This window comes from Suncus etruscus, chromosome 10 (assembly GCF_024139225.1).
Source record: "Suncus etruscus isolate mSunEtr1 chromosome 10, mSunEtr1.pri.cur, whole genome shotgun sequence".
Taxonomy (NCBI): Eukaryota; Metazoa; Chordata; class Mammalia; order Eulipotyphla; family Soricidae; genus Suncus; species Suncus etruscus.
In genome coordinates, this window is record NC_064857.1 from 33,221,694 (window position 1) to 33,245,565 (window position 23,872).

Genomic DNA, 23,872 nt, shown 5'->3' on the forward strand with positions numbered 1-23,872 from the left:
CAGAGGTCTGACTTTGACAACCATGACTGAGCAGAACTTCTGGAACTATAAAGAAAGACTCTATCCTACACTTCGACTGAGCATCTGTGCAAAAATCAAGATCACTAATTACAGAAGACTGACTACAACAAGGTGCAAGAACTTCTAGAGGTGCAGAACTTCTAGAGCCATAAAGAAAGACTCTATCCTATGACCTGTGCAAATACCAAGATCTCTAATCATAGGGGACTGATTTTGTCAACCACTACTGAACAGAACATTTCCTGGCACCATAAAAAGAACTTGGGGTGTGAAAATGAGCATATATAGAGTCTGTAGTAGTTTCCATAGCAGTATGTTTTAAAGGTGGAGAAACCCTGTATCTCTTAGGCCAAGGAATTCCCTTTCTAATTTCCCCAATATTTACTATGCCTATGCAAAAACAAAGCAAAGCAAAACAAAATAAAAACAAATGTCACACACAAAACCTTGACACATCACCCCTCCTTTTTTTCTTTCTTATTGTTTATGTTTAGTTGTTCATTATTGCTGTTGTGTTTTATTGTGCTTGTTTTTTTTTCTTTTCTCTTTCTTCTTTTAAATTGATATTGATAGTTCCTAGATGGACTCCTCCCAGCTTTCATTTTTTTGGCTTTTTCTTTTTTTCTCCTTTGTTTTCCCAACAGAACCATAGAGCTTGAATCATCTTGTTCTGCCTCATAAATTGGGGGGGGGGGAATGGATAGTACCAGAAAAAAAAAAAACAGTCGCATGAACATTGAGTGGAAATAAAAAATAATCAGACCTAAATACCAAACTCAAAGTCAATTACAACAGAATCAAGATACCCAATGTACAAGTTATATACAAAGGGTACCTGTTATACTAGCAGTTATATATAAGTTATATACAAAGGGACATGTTACACTAGAGGGAAATGGGGGAGGTATGGGATGCATGCTTGGTACAAGGGTGGAGGAAGGACAACACTGGTGGTTGGAATAGCCCTAATTCACTGTCACTATGTACTTTAAATATAACTGTGAAAGACTTGTAATTCACATTGGTCACAATAAAAAATTTTTAAAAGAGCTTATAAATTTATAAAAATATATTATTTTTTGTTTTAAACCACACCTGGGTGGTGCTCAGGACTTATTCTTGGCTCTACATTCAGGGATCACTCCTGAAGAGTTTAGAGAACCACATGGCATCCTGGAGAACAAATCCAGTTGGCTATTTGCAAAGTAAATACTCTACATGCTTTTCTACTATGTCAGCATTCATTCATAATGATTTTTGGCTACACAATAGGTCAAAATGAACAACTTCTTGACTCTACAAAATTGAAAACAACAGTGGTATGTATAAGAGGAGAAAGAAAGTATATGATGAGATAAGGTTAGATGACCCAGGACTCAGGACACTGGTCCAACAGGGAAGTTGTGGCCGCAAAATAAGGTTTTTGCAACCAGCACTCCCACTCCCAGCAATCTCCATTGTCACTTCTATCAGGAATACATGTTGAAGTGGGCACCATCCATTGCCTCTTCTGAAAAAACCAGAATCTGTTCATGGATTGGATAATGCAAACACCACTCAGTTGTGCCTTCCAATATCCCTCTAATGACAGTCCCCACCTCAGGGATGTATGGGAACAAAATATATCCACTCACAATTATGCTTTTTTAAGAGATGGACTATTTCACATGGGATATTCTCAAAGATGGGTAGAGGTTTCTCCTTTGTAAGAGCCAAAACAAAATGTCACTTTTTGAGACATCTCTCACATTTTATTAGGAAAACCAAAACTCTTTAATTCATCTTATCAAGAGGAAAGGAGTAACGGTCACATCCTGTTGTCATTTTCCTGGTAATCTGGATAAATTTATCCATTCTGAACAGTTTGTCCCTAGCCATATTTAAGTCAGGCATTAAAATCATTTGCTGAGTTATTCAGTTTTTCCGGGTTTCTCCCATTTACATAGAAAGATGTACTGCTGTTAAACACCTTTTGCCACCTCTGGTCTTTATTTGACTATTCATGAGCCAAAAGCAATGGAGGAGAAAGAGAAATATGCCAAAACCTCCCCCTCTTCATCATGATTGTGGCATAGTACTCTCAGATTGGAAAATCTGAAAATTTAGAGAATCTGGGTTTAAGTAGAAAACCTCTGCTTGCCTATGGATCTGAGGCTGAAAATAACCAATCTGAGAGTTTTGAGCAAGGACAGTGGGGAACCCTCTCGATTCATTCTTGTACATGGGACATAAATCACAAAGTTGAAAACACTTGCAGTTCATTTTAGTTAGCAAAGTCACTCGACAGTTTCACATTTTATCAATATACAGAATTCAATGTGCCATTATGAATATGCCTCAGATAATATCAATAGGAAACATTTTGCATCTTTTTTGGGGTGTGAAATATATAATTCAGTTACTTTCACAGTTACAGCACTTTATTGATAATAAAAACATTTAAAATCTTTTTTCATTGTTGTTGTTGGCTTGCTACATGTATTACTTGTACTTATACTCTGAATGAACTTCTATTACAGAAAAAGAATTGCTTTAGCTAGTGGATTCAGTTTAACACAAGGCAATTTACCTAAAGGCAAAAGGCACAATAATTCTTCTGTTTCGCGTTCATCAGATTTAATCTCTTAAAGTTAATCTTACAGCCATACACGAGTTATACATTATTTCCCATTTTAATAAAATACGTCAGGTTTAGGATGAACTGACAAAAACCTCAAAATTCATTGCTATTTCCAATTTTTTACATACTCTTACCTAAAATCTTATCTATTACAGGACTTTCGGCATTGCTTTGGGATTCAATTTCTAGAGAATGGTCAAATAGATGCTAACAAGTAATGTTCTCACTGAAGTACACCTAAAAATAACTTCAAATAGAAAAAACTCATCAGTTTAAATCTTTGCTTGCCTGAGATATGTCATACATGTGCATATGCATATGAATTTAGTAGGTTGAAATATAAGGAACTAGAGAAGGAGAGTTATTCAGGGAAGTGATTTGCAGAATGGTATATGCTAGACATCATTGCTATTGGTATCTAGAGTTTATGGGCAAGGGCAGAAACTATTATATATAATAGTCCAGAACATCAGTGAACTTCCAAAAGGGTAGAAAATATTGCAGTTCTGGAAGGAACTAAAATTTGATAAAATTCCAAGTCTTGAGATTTTAGGCTAACAGCCTATAGTGATATAAAACTTTACTGGTCACATATTTCATACAGAATATGAATTGTATATAGTACTCAAAATAAAGCAAACTAAAGAAATTAAAATGTTACAAAAATCTAAAAAAGATAAATACATCTACCTTATTGTAATGTATCTACATTATAAGCTTATGTTTTCAAGAAAATGAACCATGTATAAGTGGAAAAAAATCTGTTCAAATTTGTGCTATTCAAGGGTCAATGGTCCAAGTCATTTTCCACGTATCATGTGATAGTCACTCATGAGCAGGGCAATGACTAACCTTACACAGCAGTGGCTTACATACTTACCACTATGTATATTTTAGCTTACATATATATACTTCTTTATGAATATTAAAACTTGAAAGCTATCTCTTTGAAAGTATTTAAAAATTAATAAATTGGTATGTATCCAATTCTATAAGTGTAAAGTATAAATATTTTATATTTATTTTTATTTTTAGAAATAATTTAAATTGGGATACATATATTAAAAAGTATATGTGATTAATATTTATATATTATAATTAAAATTCATAATTAAATATATTAACAAAAAAGAATCAATTTATAAAAACTATGAATGTTAAGACTTTATGTTAAGTTTCAAAATTTGCCCAAAATTACTAAAACTAGTTTAGGAATTTATACACAAATAAAACTAAGTAAATAATGAATAAGGAAAGGATTGGAAAAGAATACATACAAATTTTAACTGTGTTAAAATTATCTCTTTAATATATGGTATATAGAGAAGTAGTTGGATAATAACGAATGTCCAAACATAACAGTAACGAAGAGCTCAAGAACTGGTTTTCAGTTGAATGTTTGCCATGGGGATAGAGAGGGCAAAGCAGGGAAGGGAACAATGATGAAGGGCAGTGCTCACTCTGAGGAGGATATAGCACTGAAAAGAGGTAAAGTAATATGTATGATGCCTTACTTGCAACAATAGAATCTTAAACCATAGTGCCTTAAGGAAGAAAAAAAAAAGTACCTGCAATAGAGGCAGAGAAGTGAGAGAAAGAAACTGGGGACGTTTGTGGTGGGAAGTGGACACTAGTGAAGGAATTGGTGGTGGCACAATACACGCCTAAAAAAAAACATTGATATCGTTGTAACTTTGTAACTCAATTAACAAGAATAAAAATTGTAGATTTTAAAATGAAAAAGTTTTACTTTGTTAGAAAAGTTACATGTGTGCTCGCTTCGGCAGCACATATACTAAAATTGGAACGATACAGAGAAGATTAGCATGGCCCCTGCGCAAGGATGACACGCAAATTCGTGAAGCGTTCCATATTTTTAAAAAAAAAAAAAAGAAAAGTTACATGTGTATTTAGCATATAAATATGTGACATATAAACATGACATAAATTTTAATTTTATATATGAAATAGTTTTTTCAACCATTGTTTTTATTGAAACAGTTGAGAGAGTTGGACAAACCCTTGATATTTTCTCTTATTCTCTTCAAATTTATTTTCCTTCTGTTCATATTTAGAGTCCACATCTAGTCTTTACTCAGGGCTTATTTCTGACCTAGGATCACTCCTGGAATTACACAGGATATCATATGCTGTGACAGAGGCAGAACCTGAGATGGCCATTTTTAGGGCAAGTGCCTTAAGTCCTGCACTTATTTTCCTTTTTCCAACTAGTAATTTTTCTTTTTAAAATTTTGTTTGTTTTGTTTTTGTGCCACACCCAGTGACACTCAGGATTACTCCTGACTATGTACTTAAAAATCGCTCCTGGCTTGGGGGACCATATGGGACTCCAGGAATAGAACCCAGGTCCGTCAAGGGTCAGCCGCATGGAAGGCAAATGCTCTACCATTATGCTTTTGCTTAGGCCCCTTTTAAAAAAAATTAAATTCATCTATGTCCCAGTTGCTTAAAATATCCCAATGGCATTTCATTAGCCCAAGGAAAAACATATACTTCTTGGTGTTCAATGAATGGCCTTCACATACTCTGATCCTATTTACTTCTCTAGAGTCACTTCCTGCTTTACGTTTGTTACTCCATGATACTAAACTTTTTATTCTCAGAATGAAGTTTTCTTTGTAAACCATTGGTCTTCGTATGCCCTATTCATCTTCATAGCAGAACTCTCTTTCATCCTCATTCTTCTCATCTCACTGTCTTAAAACCAGTGCTATTTTCTGCTTTGTATTATTTTAGTTATTAAATTTTTTATTTATTTCTCATTTTATATGATTGGTAATTTGAGGAACTATTTAGTTTCTAGTTCATCAAAGGTATTGATCATACCAAATCCACTTACAAATAACTTTGGCTATAAATAGTTCAAGTTCAATGGTTTAACTTTTATTGCTTAGGGAGACAGTGCAACATTTTTTTCTTTTTTTTAGAGATTTTTATTATAATCATTTACATGCTAATGGGTTTAAGCAGTACCTCTAATATATTTTAGCACAAAGCCAATATTTCCTTTTTTAGAATAAAACATACTTGTATACATATATAGGCCTATATATATTCTCCTCTTAAATTTTCTCTGTGCTATTACACTGATCCTGTAGATTTAGTATTTAAAGAAACAAACTAAAGGAACCAACAATGTTCAACTAAAACAAATAATTTGATTCTGAACTCTGTACTGCATTTACCAAATGGGTGAGAGTAAGCTAACAGAATAAAGGGGATTCAACGAATAGACTGTGGTAGAGAAATATAGAAACATTTATGATAGACATTGCATGATACATTTTGCACCTAACATAAGTGAACATTTACATTCTTGTACATACTTGTAGGGTTACTGCCCTTATGATGGAGCTGGATGGAGATGGATGGATGGATGGAGAGACCTTTCTCTGCCATCCCAGGCCACGTGGCTCTGCAACCTACTTCAGCCAGTGGGTCTGATGGTTCATGAGAGTGGCAGGTAGAAATCTCACTCACAAGCAGGCTTCAGGAAGTATAAGCTTTATTAATACCCTATTCACCACATGTGTGGTCAATCTTAACCATTTATGCATGCTATCCTTAGCTTGCCCTGTGTCTTCGCTTTTCCAGCCATGTCTCCTCCTCTCCATGCTGGCAAAGACCCTAATCCCCTGGGTCAAAGGCCTTATCTAACATTCCCAAGAACCCTCCCAGGAATGGGCAGGGTCTTGCAGGTACATTATCTGCTCCCCAAAACCCCTCCTAGGAATGGGCGGGCCTTGTAGGTAGTTACATGTAAATCTGGGGTGGAGTCACACATACTAACATTGATAACTTAAGCTAATTGAAAAATATATAAATTATGTTTATTTTCCCCTTTAGAAGAAGTATGGATTCTCTCCTGAACACATATGTATTTTTTAATATTGATATTAGGGTATAATTTTATTTCCCTTTCTTTTTCACCAACATAAATATTCAAGAATGGAAATTAAAACTAAACAAAAACAAAAGTGCAGTTCTAGATGGTTTTACTAGTGGTTTCTAAAAGGTTTAGAGTCAATGGAGCACAGTAAAAACAGTGTTAGAGTGGCAATTATCATTTGCATAGGCCCACCAAAGTATGGGGGACATGGAAAGGAAAAACCTTGGCCTAAATACAAGGAGACCTTACCCCTGAAGTTTCCTGACATAAGACCAATTCTAGGCTCCAGACAAACTAGTTTGTCCAATCCAGGTCATTGTCTGTAGTGCCAATACAATTTTATTTTTCACAGAGTCTCTGTTGTTGGCATCATGTTTCTGTATTGAAGATACTGGAATCTGTATATCCTACATTGAAGTCAGGATGTTATGGAGCATCGTCTAATTTCAACTCACACTTAAAGGGCAATGCAGAAAGCCCTGTCCAGTACGCAGGTCATTACTGTTGTTTAAATATTCTCAGTAATAAGGGAAGACTCTTTTGAGTAAATCAATGTCAGAGCAGCAATAGGGTCTTCCCTGGTAAAGGATTGCTTCCACGTGATGTCATAGATAACTTTGGATGTTTCATAGATGGCTTCCCTGGTTCAGGGGTGAATGGAGAATGCCCAAACCTCTGAGACCTGTGCCAGGTCATCATGTCAATGTTCAGGGTGTAAGGTCCCATTGCACCACAAGATTTGTGTGTTCCTATCTCTATTAGATAAGAACTTATTTGTATGTATAGTATTTTCCATTTTAATGTGCCCATGCAAACAAGGAATAATGCTACCTGGTGTTATCAGTGCAAAAGTGGGCTACAAGAACAAGTTCAACAATCCCTGTGACCTGGTTCAAACATAAGCATTAAACTGAGGGTCTTTTTCACCAAAATTCCTTATGAACAGTCACAAAGAGAAAAAAAAGATAAAAAGTGGGGAAAATAAACACTCTAACTTAAGACAGTGGACACAATTGTCACCACTTAAGGGGATATACAATAATAGTTATAGTGGTTGAGGGAATATATCTACAATATTCAAATATGGTATCCCCACCAGAACTGGTCTCTTCTCAGCCTGAGAGTCTATCCTCCCATTTTTATTTTAAATATATATGGTACGGGCAGGGGCTAGGGCCCCTGCGCAGTTTTAGAAATGGAGACCAATGAGAAAGAAAAATACCAGTGAATGTCACAATATAATGTCCTGACATATACCAGTGCTGCATCAGCCCGCCATCCACCCCATGTGTCCCCCCCCCTTAGGGACAGAAAAGGGGAAAGCCTGAGGACCACTATAGAGTCCACCTGGACTGGCAACCAGGGAAGACCTGGAGTAGGGGAGAAATAGGGGAACTGCTGGGGGCCTGCCAAGCCTCCCAGCATCCCCAAACTAGGGAGTAGGCCTCTGGAATGGGCTGTCCCCTAAACCCATACCTGGGAAGAGCTGGCCTCCAGGATCAAGGCACCGGAAGCCAGTTATCTGCCCGGCCCCTTCTTTTGCTCCTCCCCCATAGAGTAGGGAGGGGGAAAGCCTGGGGACCCCTAATAGAGTCCACCTGGAGTCCACAGCAGGCCACCCGAGGTGGCACTAGGACCAGGCCTAGAGTCCAGGGGAGAAATAGGGGAATGGCTGGGGACCTGCCAAGCCTCCCAGCACACCCCCCAAGCTAGGGATTAGGACTCCAGCATGGGGTGTCCCCTAACCCCAAACCTGGGAAGAGCTGGCCTCCAGGATCAAGGCACCGGAAACCAGCTATCTGCCCAGCCTCTCCCTCTGCTCCTCCCCAACTGCTTTGTATTTATTTTTGTATTTTTTTTTGGGGGGGAGGCCACACCCGGCATTGCTCAGGGGTTACTCCTGGCTGTCTGCTCAGAAATAGCTCCTGGCAGGCACGGGGGACCATATGGGACACTGGGATTGAACCAACCACCTTTGGTCCTGAATCGGCTGCTTGCAAGGCAAACGCTGCTCTGCTATCTCTCCAGGCCCCTGCTTTGTATTTTTAATCTCAGCAAATCATCTCAGAAAAATCATTCTGAATACTGAAAAATTTGGGCAATATAACTTTCCTTATTTGCAGTCAAATGTCTAATTTTTTTTACGTGATTATATATTTTTATTTGAGTGCAAAGAAACACATTCCATTTTGGTTTGTTTTTAGCTAAAATCAGCAGTTCTCAGGACTAACTACTGGCTTTGTGCTTAGGAAACACTCCTGGAAGTGCTCTTGGGCACTAATGTCAGGACTTATCCAGGGTGTTCAGCCACACAAAATATGTACCTAACCTCCTGTACTATCTCTCTGGCCACTAACAATGTTTTTGATGATGATTTTTTTACTTATTAGAAATTAAACTATAAAACGACAGCTTATAAGCCAACTATAATCACTGCTTTTTATGAGTTATGCTCCTCACAATAGCTCAATAATTACTTTTTAATTAAAAAATTAAAGAAAGTTGCTGGATTTTTGTATGGAAAGGCTAAATATATTTTAAGCAATAAAGATATTTATCATTTAAAAATATTAAACTTTAAGTTGGAATACAATAGTGTTCTCATAAATGCATTGCCTAATAGGCTAATCACATTTTTTAAATGAAGTCATTAATTCTCAAGCTATGTTTCTGAATTTACTGTGAATTTCTATCCTATATTTACTTAGTTATGCTAACAAGAAGAATGTCTTTTCCTGATTACTATATATATCATATTTATTATTGGGTCACACCCAGCAGTGCTCATGGGTTATTCCTGGCTCTATACTCAGAAATCACTCCTGGCAGGCTTAGGGGACCATATGGGATGATGGGTATCGAACCACTGTCCTTCTGAATGCAAGACCAATACCCTACCTCCATGATATCTCTCTGGCCCCTAGAATTAATTGTCATTGAGCCATGCTACTGACAAGACGGAGTGAAGAATCTGCCCCTCTATTTATTTTGCTTGCTCTGTGACCACACAATGACTATAATATTATACATATTACATGACTGTAATATCAGGTCAATGACTATAATAGCATGACAAATAAATGATGGTCTTCATTGGAAACCGCAGCATATGTTTCAAACCAATGAAATAGAATTTAGAGCCCAGAGTTAAAGCTTCATATATATGAACAATGAATAATTATAGTAGATCTGGGTGCATGAAGTGGCAATGAAATCCTCTATAAATATGGTGCTTGAAACCTGGACAACAAAATATAAAATGTCTCACAGGATACTCAAAATTAACTTTAGGTAGATTAGACCCTGAGATTAAGCCAGAATTCTCCTAGATTATATAAGATATAACTCAGTTATAACTTGTATGATTTGGTTCTATTAACAAAGATGACAAAGTCAAAATGCAGTAGGACTAAATGAAACCAAAGAACTTTGCATAAACAAGAAATATGGGTTAAAATTAAAAGGCACCATAATGAATAGAGAAAATAGTTGCACGTCGTATATAAGGTAAAGGACTAATATTCAAAATATTTAAAGCACACACAAAAGCTTAACACATAAAAATAGTATTACAAAATATAGGTGACAAGAACAGACACAGATGGGCAATAGACATGAGAAAAAAAGTGTTTGTCATCACTTATAAACAGAAAATTCAAAAGGATAGCGAGGATCCAGAGTTAGTATAGCAAGTAAGGCAATTTGCCTTGGATGTGGTCAACCAAGTTCAATCCCTGGTAACTGCATATTGAAGTTCCCCTGAGTATTGCCTAGAGGATTCCCAAGCAAAACTAAGGGAGCAAGCCCTTAGTTCTACTGAGTGTGGATACCCACTCCAAATGACAATGAGGTATCTCATCTTATACTACTTTTGGTGGAATGTCTAAGAAATTAGTCCTCATTCATTGTTGCTGAAAAGTCAACTGGTTCAGCTTCTATAGAAAACAGTACAGAGATAAAAAAAAACAAACTAAGAATAGGGCTTGCACTCTTAGGCATCCACCCCAAGACCACACAAAAATCACCTTTTGAAGAGATATGTGCACACAGCTATATCACTGCAGTGCTAATTATACCTGGCAGAATATAGGAACAACCCAAGTGTTCAACAACAGATGAATGGATAAAGAATTTATGGTATGCATGATGGAAGACTATGAACACGTAAGATAGGATGAATTTTTGCAGCTTTCTGCAATTTGAATGGAACCAGACAGCATCATGTATGTGAAGTTTTTCAGAGGAAGAAAGACAAATACCAGGTAATCTCACTCACCTATGGTATACAGAGAAACAAAACAGAGAACATAGTATGGAATGATGACAAACCTATGGCTTTAGCTTAGTAAATGTAGAAGGTAGTTGAGGTAGAAGAAAGAGGCGGACTAATGGTCACCTTAAATTTGCGATAGAGGTTCTAGAGCACATTGGTATGTTCGTGAAGACAAAATAATGTTGTACTAGAAGTATTAACACTTTGATAACCAGGTTATCATCTAAATTGCAGTAAAGATAATATGACTCTTTAGTATCAATGAAAGAAGTGATCTGACTAAATCTCTGAGTAGAAGACTTGATCAAAGCTATCTAGAAAAGATGGGGCCGGAGTGGTGGAGCAAAGTGGTAAGGCCTGTCTGTCTTGCACGCGGCTGACCTAGGACGGACCACGATTCCATCCCCCAGTGTCCCATATAGTCCCCCAGGCCAGGAGTGATTTTTGAGCTAAGAGCCAGGAGTACCCCTGAGCATCACAGGGTGTAGCCCAGAAAGAAAAATAAGAAAAGAAAAATGTAAAGATGTGGCACCATGAGAAGCTGATTAAAAACCTGAAGCTTTTTTTTTTTTTTTTTCCGCCGGCGCCCGCCCCAAGGCCGGAGCCGAGGGGAGGCTGACCGGGTTGGTTTTGTGTGCAGAAATAATGTTAACCGTATATTAACTTCTGATCTTCAATAAAAATAAGCTATTATAAAAAAAAAATAGCTCCTGGCAAGCTGGGGTAACCATATGGGATGCCGGGTTTCAAACCACTGTCCTTCTGCATGCAAGGCAAATGCCCCACCTCCATGATATCTCTCTGGTCCCCAATTAAAATCTTTTATACTTAGTAGGGTAAGAGAATTTTCTCGGGGCAGAGAGATAGCACAGTGGTGGGGCGTTTGCCTTAGGTGCAGAAGGATGGTGGTTCAAATCCCAGCATCCCATATGGTCCCCTGAGCCTGCCAGGAACGATTTCTGAGCGTAGAGCCAGGAATAATTCCTGAGCACTGCCGGGTGTGACAAAAAAAAAAAAAAAAAACAAAAAAAAAAAAAACAGAGAATTTTCTCTTTGCTATCAATCTTCTATATTTTCTGTAGTAAAGCATAAATGGGATAAAGCAAAAAAAAAAAAAAAAACCTGAAGCTTTTGGGAAATCGTTCGTGTTCTGTTACAATGTCCTATTATGAATTCTCTTATCTGTTTTTATATTTCACTTGTCTATTTACTGGCCACAGATTTATATAGGTTTGACTAAATTTTATGTGCATCAGAGCCTAATATTAAGCAAAATCAAAACAGATTTCCCTGTACAAACAACCTTCAAAATGCTTCAAAGGATTTTAGCATTCAAGTATCTATGCTGACTCAACTACTAATTATTTCTGAACTTATATTGTACATTCTTTGATATTGACTTTTATGGTATGTAATTGCTGTACCCGAAGTCTCTAAGATGTGCCTGTAGAAATACATGTATACCTCTGTTTGTAATCTATGAATGTTAAACACTTGTAGTTTACTTAGTTAATTACTATTCATTCAACACATCTGGCTTCTTTGTCTTTGTGCTAATCAATAATTATTTTATTACAGTGCTATGCTTTTTATATTAATTGAGATTGAGACCATAAAATTGTGTTACTTTTGTGCTCTATGTTGGCGGTAATGCGCTTGATTAATAGCTTGATGCATTCATGATTTGTGTGTGTTTGTGCACTTACGTGCATATTTTGCTTCATTTTTTAAAACAAAATTCATTATCTTGGGACTAAATTCATTATTGCATTAAATCTTCTACTTTATTTTCTATTTTGGTAGAAGGTTTTCTCAGATAATTTTTGGAGGATGGAGTTTTCACTCTCAGTTATTCTTGAGACCTTCGGGCCTTCAAGTTCTTGGAGACCATGCAGGGGTCCTCAAACTTTTTAAACAGGGGGCCAGTTCACTGTCCTTCAGACTGTTGGAGGGCCAGATTATAGTAAAAACAAAAATTATGAACAAATTTCTATGCACACTGCATATATCTTATTTAGAAGTGAAGAAACAAAATGGGAATAAATACAATATGTGGCCTGCGGGCCGTAGTTTGAGGACCATTGCATATGGTTTTGGTTATCAAATCCAGGACTTTCTACAAGAAAAGCATGTGCTCTACTACTTGAGTTACGTTTTTGTTCTACAGATTCTAATTTTAATGTGTTAAGAATATTTTTATTTTTAAGAAAAACAAATTCTTTGTGTTGTTCCCTCTTTGGAAGGCAGATAGATAAATTCCTACTGTTGGTATTTTTAACCATGGATGTGGCTGTTGAAGTGGTTTAAAACCTTTTACAAAATAAGTCTGTTTTTCTTAATTGCTTCCTTTGCTAAAATAAATGTGAATACTGGAAAGAGATCTGATTAACTGCAAAGTTGGATGTGGTAAAAACCTCTTTGGCAGGTAATTATCTCCATCCATCTTAAGATAGACAATAACCAGGTAGTTGGCTTGCAGATGACAAGGATCTGAAGAAGTTTCAGAGACAATGCCTTAGATGGCTGCTGTGGGTAAATTTACATAATAGCCATGGGATGGACATGCTTTTAGTCCATTCTTGTTGCTTAATTAGAGTCTTTAGGATTTAATATAAATTTTAGTGTGTATTTGTTGTTATTGTTGTGTTTGTATAAGGGTAATTTTATGTATAAGAGGGAATTATTCACTCTGCTGTGGGGAGAATCTGAACTTAGAATGAAGGTCCATTTTTATCTATTGCAACTACATCCAGTTTGATATGATTGATTATCTTCAGATCTTGTTAGATATTTTAACTTAAATGAAGTAAGTATGCCAAGTTTGAATGGCCTTCTTCTTAGTCAGGTTTAATGCATTAAGGAAATAGATGGCTTGAATCAATAAGATTCATTAAAAGTTTTCATATATTCATTTTAATTAAATTAACAATTTTGAGGCCGGAAGATAGCATGGAGGTAAGGCGTTTGACTTTCATGCAGGAAGTCATCGGTTTGAATCCCGGCATCCCATATGGTCCCCTGTGCCTGCCAGGAGCAATTTCTGAGCCTGGAGCCAGAAATAACCCCTGAGCACTGCTGGGTGTGACCCAAAAACCACACACACAAAAAAAATAAACAATTTTGGCCACATAAAGCAGCTCATAGTGGCCTTCCCTAGTCCATTCTCAGAAGTTACTGCTAAACTTGCTCAGAGAAGCATGGGGAGTGGTAAGGATAAAACTTGTATTCCAATATGCAAAGCATATACTCAGTCTTTTGAACCTATCAGGATGCCGAATAAAGATTTTTCTTCTTGGTTTATTTTCGGTATTGGGTAATACCCAGCTGTAGTCAGGAGTTATTTCTGGATCTGCATTCAAGATCACTGCTGGATATCTCAAGGGACTATATTTAGTGATCTGGATCAAACCTGGGCCAGCTAAGTGCAAGGCAGATGCCTTAATGACTGTACTAGCTAGACACTTCTCCCAAAAATGTCTATTGAAAGTTTATCAATGAATAATTTATTTTACTGTAATTTTCATTGTTGAGCTAGCTGTTATATCATATGTATGATCCAGTATTAAGGAATTATTTGTTTATCAAATATGTTCAGTTTTATAATTACACAGAAATGGTTATTTATTTACAACAGTTACTTTTGCTCAGACTGTTTTACAAGTAATATATTACACTAACCTAAAAAATCCACTCCCCTGAGGTCTAATATATAAAAGAAAAGATAATCATGTTCTGTAAAATAATAAACTTTATTCTTTTTACTCATACTTTATTGCCATTGGATTCACAACAATAAAGAATCCTTAGGCAAAGAAAATTAAATTACTAGTCTAGTAAGTGTAAAAAATTTAAATTATATTTATAGTCTATTTTCTATAAAGATAAAACCACGTATTTATTTTTAATCTAATAAAATTCAAACATCTTTTTAAAAAAATTATTTGTTTATAACAATACTGGACACTGATTCGATAAACATAGAATTCAAAATTAGCTTAATAAAATTTGATGGATGGGTAGTCCATCATTTGGTATTATAAATATCACAACAATGAAGCTTGTAAAACAGTGAAACATACAATTTTTGTTTCACTGAAAGACTAATGGGGTGAGAGATTATACAGTGATTAGTGTGTATGCCTAGCATGCCTCCAACCAAGGTTCATTTTTCAGCACCATATTCCACCAACATTATTGAATGTAACCTTGGAGTACCTTGCATACTTCTGGGTCTGGTTTTAGAGTCCTCAATACCAAAGTGTTCAAAAATCCTGGACACTGCAGAACCCCGGCAGCAACACATTCCCAGGTCCCTGCACTAAACTACTGACCTGTTTGGCCAAGAATAATGAGGCCACTGGGTCTCTTCAACACAATTTGGGAGATAGCCTGCTCAAAAGATTCATATCATGATGCCAATCTAAAGAGACAGAAATAACTAATTGAAGGAAAATCAGAAAAGCACAGGGAGAAAACCACCTTTGACTCTGAGAAGTCTAATATTTTATGATAAATATTTTGATGTTATTGGGAAAATCGTTGCTTGAAGTATTTACAAAAAATAATGAAATATACCTGTGAGAAATCATTTTTCTATAAACAACTGAGACCAGATAGATATGAAAATCATATTGTTTTGTATCACATTGAAGGCCTCAACACATTTAATAAAAATCTTGGTGTAAAATTATCTTCAGTTGTATTTCAAAACCTTAATTGCGGCAAACTTTAGCATTATCTTTGGAACAAATGTCCTTCTGCTATAGTAATTTTATGGTAGAAGAAACCAATGATAATTTACCTCTGGATAGAGTCCCCTGAGAAATTTTATGTGTTAGACAAAATCAATAATCAAAGTTAATTTCTAGGTAAATTTTTGTTAGACTTCTAGCGAGAGAAAATTCTGACAGTTGTAAGGTTTTTTGCTTGTTTGTTTCCTCTTTTAGATATTTAGGTTCTAGACAAAGGGGGAAAAATCCCCTATATCTAATAATGTTCTAATGCCTATTACTTAGAAGGGCATTAATTTTAAATATATTTCAAGGTCAAATAATACCACACATTAGATAATATTAAACTATGATTTGGGGGGGGGATATCAGGCAGTGCTCAGGAGTTATTCCTGGCTTAGAACTTCTGATCTCACTCAGAAATTCCTCCTGGCAGGCTTGGGGGACCATACAAGATGACAGTGATTGAACTCAGGTCAACTGTGTGCAAAGTGGTGATAAGCATGATAAATTAAGATCATTTGGAGCGACAGTAGTGTGGGCTGGGCATTTGTCATGAATATGGCCAATGTGAGTTTAGTCCTCAATATCCCATATAGTTCCCTGAGTCCTTCAGAATTAATTCCTGAGTGCAGAACCATGAGTAATCATTGAGTAATGCTTGGTCTGGCCACAAACCCATATATAAAGCAACCCCTGATCATTTTATTAATGTTTTTCTCATATATATTCTATAAAATGACTCACTTTTATAACTAAGATTCTTGTGCCATGGATTAATATGTCACATAGCTTCATATATTACACACCTGCCATTAATTCATTGTCAGGAAGGAGCTAATCTATCATCCTAGCAGATAGACCAGAAGTTCAGTAGAAGTAAATTAGCCCCTAACCTTTACTGCTGTGTTTCACAGATTTGCAGAACATATCAATATGTTTCATTCTTTTTTTTTTTTTTTTGTAAAGCCGCACCCGACTTAGGGATTGTTTCTGACTCTGCACTCAGGAATCACTCTGGCAAGGATGAGAAAACATCTAGGATGACAGGGATCGAATTTGGATCAACTTGATGGAAGGCAAACACCCTGCCTGCTGTGCTATCACTCCAGCCCCTTAATATTTGATTCTTAAACATAACTTTCAAAAATCAATGATATACATAGCACTACTTTCATTTGTTTCTATGACGTGGAAGAGAGACAAGCATCTTGTATTTTATTAAAAAATAAAAGGGAGAAGTCTCTTCTCAGTATGAACTGGGAATGGTAAGAAAAAGAAAGAAAGAAAGGGATACTTTTATAGACTATTAAATATGAATAACAAAATATTCATAGGGTTGATATGTGTGTAATATAAAAAGGCCATTAATTTAGCATGATATCTGAAATGTAGAAATGTTAAGTAGATATTTAATATAGTCTGAATTAGTTTCCTGTTAGTCAAAATATTACACATGTGATATAAAAAGTAAATAAGTGCTAGATATAACTAAAATGCTTCTAAGAATGTTGGTTGCCAAAGAAGAAATACAGATGGCCAAGAGCCATACCATAAGTAACATTGAATTTTCAGCTCCTTTTCTTTGAATTGAAGATAAAAGCATTCATCCACTAAGAAAACATTAAAAAAGTAAAATAAGTAGAACAATCTCTGTTCAACTTTCTAGATTTTTTTCATTAATCTTTGATTCATTCAACAATCATCTAATTAATACCTCTTTTACAAGTCATACTCGGGCTACTAAAATCTTATAGAATTAAATGAGAATTGATGGTTATATATATTATATGGTTATATATATTATATATGGTTATATATATATTGATGGTTAGTTTCCTACTAAAATATATATATTATTTTAAAGTGTTAAAGAAAGCTGCATAGCCCTTTACTTATGGGGAGGGGGTTTGTGTACCTCAGTAAAAATTTAAAAATAAGTTAAAAATAAAACACTACAAATAAAAAGACCACACACTACCTAAAAGTGATATTGTTTCTCAAGTTCTAAATAAATTAAAAAAATTGTAAAAAAAAAAGAAGAAACTTGTTTTTGAATATGGACAATAGAAAGAAGAGACATTTTAAGACCCCTACAGGGAAAATGGATGTCCTGAAATAGAAGCAGGGCTCACTGATAGTAAAATTATCCGAAAAGTCTTTTAAGAACAACATTAAATGGAAAGATATGTATCCAGCATAGTGAATAAAAGTCAATCAATATAAAATTAAATCATTCAGCCATTTTAGAGTTTATGAACATAGGATGATGTTAACTTTCTGGGTGAGGAAACCAATAACATATAAAAGAGTGAGATATAAAATACCTCTGACATCCCCAGATATATGTGATGCTGAAAATTAGAAAATCAATATATAGGTATTATTTATATGATTATGTAAATTTACTTCATAGATTGCCTACTGAAACATGACCAATGGAGGATATACTAAAGTGGTGCAATTTTCTGACTTACTTATCTGTGATTTTTGTTAATATATCTTAATAAATAATGCTAATGAGTTTATGTAATATTTGCACAGTAGTGTCAATTAAATGTAGTTATCGTCGTTATAAAATAATACTCTAATCCTCAAAGTCCTAAAAATAATGACTTTCTCTGGAATATATTGCCATACTGGTGATTATTTCCATGCTACTACAGAATAAAAAAAAGTAAATATTGGTATAAATAAGGTAATAATCAATGTTGACAATTTAACTCAACACAAAGTCACTGTGGTTTTATTTTTAAATTTTTTATAATATTATTTCATTGCTGATAGGTCTTGTGTTTTTAATAAGTCATTGTTAAAAATTACTTATAAATCAATATGAAACAACCAGCAAAAAGTTACAGATCAAAATTCTGTTAAAAAATTTTAAATGTTGCTAAGCAGGTTCTGCAAATCAGAACTATGTAATACGTCAATTTAAAATCAACTCTTCAAGAATTTAAATCATGCAACTATGAATAATTATCATTGTATTGTGACAAATTATGAATCATTTAAAATTAATGCTTGTTTGGGATCTCTGAGTGACAAAACATAAACTATTTAGAAAGACCACAAGAAATATTTGTCTTATTATTAGTATTGTTTCTTGATAATACAAATAAAACATTTAACCTAATTAGGAAAAATGTTTTCATGAGAATTTTGTATTTTATATATGCTATCTATATACAAATAAAGCCTTCAATATACTAAACAGGCATTTGTTTTTTAAATGTCCATAATTTTCATAAAAATTTCCATATATATTTAATAACTTCTGTTCATTTTTCTAAATATTGTAATTTTGTGCTCTCACCTTTTAAAAACAATGAGCTTTTTTTTTTGTTTTTGAGCCATACCTGTTAGTGCTCAGTACATAATTCTGGTTTTGCATTCAGAAATCACTCCTGGCAGGCTCAGAAGACCATATGGAGTAGTAGGGATGCAAATTGGGTAAGCTGCATGTAAGGCAAATGCCCTGCCCACTGTTCTATTACTCTGGATTCCTTAAAAAAATGCTTTATGAGTTAAATGAAAGAATTATTTTAGAAGTCACATTTTATATAAAGTATAAAACTCAGATGACATATTTAAATTCCAAAATTAGCATATAGCTATAGCAAGACTGTAAGCTTTGTTCTTCTATCTTGATTCAACTTGTAGCATTTTAGGTGCAGCCCTTCAAAGAGTAAACTATGACCTAAACAAAGGTGTTTACCATCCATACATGAAGACAGACATGCAAAACTATTTCATCAGACAAAGAATACTAGAAAGCGGTAGAAGAAACACAAAAACGAAGAGGAGAAATATTTGCCTTCAGGCAATATTTGCCTCAGGGTAGTGGAATTCAGAGCAAAATATATGTTTTCTGTAGCTTTGCACACCATGCATACAAAGGGACAGGGGAGACGATTGCATTTCTTCCTATAGCTACTGCTTTGGAACTGCCACAGAAAATCAGTTCTAAAGTGTCATAAAAGAGATGCTTCAAAGAAGAGGTGTATTTGGATTTGAAAAACATGCAGCACTTCATTTAGTAGAGAAGCCTGGGAAGTCATTCTGTTTTCCTCTTCAGTTCATTCTCAAATTATGGAAATAGGGTTCCAAAATCTCATACAGAAATGCAAGTATGAATAGCTGAGGTGACAATCCTCCTAGTATCATTTTTCCACATAGGACTTCACTGCTTATGACTCTCCACATTTAGTGCCCTTCATTTACTCAACTAAGATTTTTACTTTAAATTGACCAAACATAGGATGGCAAATCATGGACTCTTACTTGATATGCATTTAACTGCCCACCAAGTTTTCCAACTGTCAGACCCCTTGCCTGTCCATACTTATAAAAGGAAAAATGATTAAAATTAAGATTTTTCTAATTGAAAGTTAGAAATCATGACTAAAGCATCCATGGCATTAGAGACTGTTAAATCCAAGCTGAGCATTCTTGACAAATGTGTGTAGTAAAGAAGTAACATCAAACACTACACCAAGCTGAGATTCCATTGGTTTGCTGCCATGTTTTAAAATGCCCAGATGGCCAAATTATAACAGCTATTGCATCAAGAGTTAAATCAAAAAATACTACAATCCCCACAGAATGGTGGTTGTACAGTGATAAAAAGCTTACAACTTAGACTTCACATGGGGATTAATAAAAGGTAAAGCTGGCAGAGTTCAAGACTGACCTTCCACAAAATAATTTACTTTTTTTTTGCAACCCAAGCAAAGCACAGATGGGTTTATAGGAGGAAAGGCTACATATAATTTTACAGCTATGATAAAGGATCAAAAAAATAAAATAACATTTAGAAATAATTTATTTTTGGCCAAGAATATTTTGGCACAGCTAGAGTCAATAAAGTAAACAGATGGAAGACAATGGTATCAAGATAAAATATGTTTTGGTTTGTAAAATATGGTATGATGATGAAATTTATTTCATTTTGCCTTAACAGAGAAATTCTAACATCTTCAAATTATGTCAAGAATCAACCAACAAAAAGAATACAAAATGGTTGATTATTGTTTAAAAAATGAATAAAAAACTGGATAAACATGACAGGAGCTTTGGATGGTGAGGGAATAGTCAAAAAATTGAGATTGCAGTCAATCTGATAGAAGTATATTCATGAGAACCAAGAGTCCAGGTAGCTCTGGCAATTCATGGCCCCGAAGAAAGGGTTCACACTGTTTTTTATACATTTAAAACAAACAAACAAACACATATTTTTTGCATAAGCTAAATTGATGCTATGACTGATGTGACTTTGATAAACAAAATGTTTACCCTAATCTATTTAGGTGCCTTGATTCAATTCCTGAGATCTGGTGATTCAAGTGCTCCTATGCCCTTGGGCACCCCAAAGTAGGTAAATCTCTCTTATCTTTTGTGCATCCTTTTTTGTGATTGTAAATCTTTACCAGCTTGTTTTTCTCTTTTGGATGCCCCTAAATTTTTTGTCAGCTACTTTTACTCCCACTTTTTCTCAAAACTCTCTCATAGAAGATTTTTATACAGAACTTACTTTTGCATTCCATTTTCTTTGCCAGAGGTGATTAATAAGTAATTTAACATGTTAATAATACATCTATCAAATTGATCGTTCTGATGGAATTAGGGCTAGGAAGAGAAATTATATTTTTAGGAATTTGTCCAGTACTTCACAGTTCATAGTACTCTTGTATAACTGAAAAAAAAATATCATTAGGCAAATTGAGATAACCAGACTCCTCCCTCCTTTTTCTGTTTCCCTCCTTTTTATTTAAAGAAGCTACAATGAGCAATTGTATTAATAACCCAATTCAAAGCACCAATATTTAAATGATTGACCTTGAAAGATTTTAGTTTTTAAGCTATAATGTATTTGATATTCAGAAGCATAATGAGACAGGTATTTCGAAGTTCTAAATATTACATGGTCTCTCAATCATTTAATCAGACTATGCACACTATCAAAACAGTTTTTTATTAGTATTAATTATATTGAATGCATTTTTGTCTAAACCCAAAGGTGCTTGAGAGCTATTCTGACTTCATGATTAGGGGCTACTTTTGGCAGAGTGTGGAATCCATACAGTGACAGGATTAAACATAGGGTCTCCTGCATACAAAGCTTGGGAGTCAGCCCTTTGAGCTCAGCACTAATTCCACTTTGAAGGGCAGTAGCAATTAAATATGTTTATAATTGGTCATCACTCATGATTTAATACAAAGTCTCAATGTCATTGATTTAGAATTAAAAGAATAATTATGCTGCTGATGGTGGAGGTTGTGACCCATATTTTGGATATGCACAAAATTTCACCTTTAAAACACATAGCTGTGCAAACCAGTCTTAAAAATATAATTACAGAGAAATATAGCAATCATAATTTAAAACAAATGCATCATATTATCCTTCTATCCTTAAAATTGTTTGACTTGTTTTCACAACAGTTCTGTAAGCCTATACAAAATTAGTTTTCAAAAATGGAAACAAAAGTATGAAAATTATTGATATATTATAATATTTTGGATACGTTATTATTATAATGGTATATGAATTTTTTGTGGAGGTCACACCTGGTGTGTTCAGGGCTTACTAACTTTTCTGTGTTCAGCGATTATTCCTTGTGGTGTTCAGCATTGCCTGCCTGCAAAAGAAATACCTTATTTGCTGTATGATATCGCTAGCCCCAGTTGTTTTATTTCTGCAATCAGGTTAGCTGGTAGAAAATACAGAGTAGTTGATCATGGGTTCAAGGCTAGCTCTCTTAGGAAATATTATTATTCTTAAAATAGACTGGTATAAAGATGAACAATTAATAAATGACTTAATAATGACTTAAGCCATGGCCCACAGTAGTGCTTAATAATGAGCGAACATCAATCAAAAAAGAAGTTTCCAGGGCATGCTATAGAATTTCATATCTTCCCTATTTGTCTTGTCTTTCCTTTTTTTTTGGGGGGGGAGGGGAATTTACACTTGACTATGCTCAGGAGTTACTTCTGAATTTGTTGTCAGGGATTATGTCTGGAAGCATTTGGGGACACATAGGTGACCTATGATCCAACCTGGTCAGTGGCATGCAAGACAATAACTTAACTCCACACTGCTTTTTTTTTTTTGACCCACTTTTCAGTACTTTCCCCAGTTATTTACATCTCTTAAATTAAAAAGGGAGAGGGGCATTCTCCCTTAGTCTTCAATTATAGTGAATTTTATTATTATTGAACACACTGAATCATAGTAGTTTGAAATTATGTAGCTGTGAGTTGAAACTTGGTTTTTTGTTTTTGTTTTTGTTTTGTTTTTGGGTCACACCCAGCAGTGCTCAGGGGTTACTCCTGGCTCCAGGCTCAGAAATCGCTCCTGGCAAGCTCGGGGGACCATATGGGATGCTGGGATTCGAACCAATGACCTTCTGCATGAAAGGCAAATGCCTTATCTCCATGCTATCTCTCTAGCCCCAAAACTTGATTTTTAACTTGGAAAATGTAAGATCCTTCACTTAGTTAAACAATATAGGGACTATTAATCTATCACTACTTGAGAGAAAGCAAATGTTAGAATAAGTAAATGTAAAACATTTAAAATGAAAGAACTTTGTGGTTGGCTTTGTGATCCAGGGACTACAAAGGAGCCATCTAATCTAAGAAAAAAGAAGGACTTCATTTATGTATGCTGAACTTATGTCAATTGTGAAATTCCACTCTGTCAGATTAAATCAAGCTCTTGAGTTAAATCAAGACCTTGAATAGATCATGAAAAGTCTTTACATAGCTGAAGGTATGTTGTTTGGAATCAATTTAAAAAATATATTGAATGTACTTAAAGTGCTAATGGTGATTAGATAACAATGAAACCTTAAGAACTGCATCTTAAAAAAAGAAAACTTTTAGAAATCATTTACATTTTGTCTTTTCTATTTCCTTCCCATATAATATTTTTTTGTTTATTTAACCCATAATTTTTTCCTGTTTTGGGGGCCACACCTGGAGGTGCTCAGGAATTACTCCTGGCTCTGCCCTCAGAAATTGCTTCTGGCTTGGGAGACCAAAAAGGATGCTGGGGATCTAACCCAATGTCTGTCCTGGGTCAGCAGCATGCAAGGCAAAAGCCCTACCACTGTGCTACCACTCTGGCCCTAACTTGTATTTTTGATCTAATAAATTAGTATGCTGTTTATATTTAAGATGACCAGTGAACAAAACAGAAGTATCACACCTCTTATAATAAATAATAAAATAATTAAATGTTTTATAAGTGATAAACTTAAAGAAAAGTTTACAATTTTAAGCTGAATGAGAAACATCTGAGAAAACTTAGA

At 35.0% G+C, this 23,872-nt stretch overlaps 1 protein-coding gene and 1 non-coding gene across 2 annotated transcripts in view; one reads left to right on the forward strand and one right to left on the reverse strand.

Moving 5' to 3' along the window:
• Positions 1–23,872, reverse strand: part of NKAIN3 (sodium/potassium transporting ATPase interacting 3) — a 559,837-nt gene that overhangs the window by 142,321 nt on the left and 393,644 nt on the right. The window lies entirely within an intron of this gene.
• Positions 4,413–4,519, forward strand: LOC126021399 (U6 spliceosomal RNA). Its single transcript, XR_007499917.1, has one exon. It is a non-coding gene; the product is annotated as a U6 spliceosomal RNA (small nuclear RNA).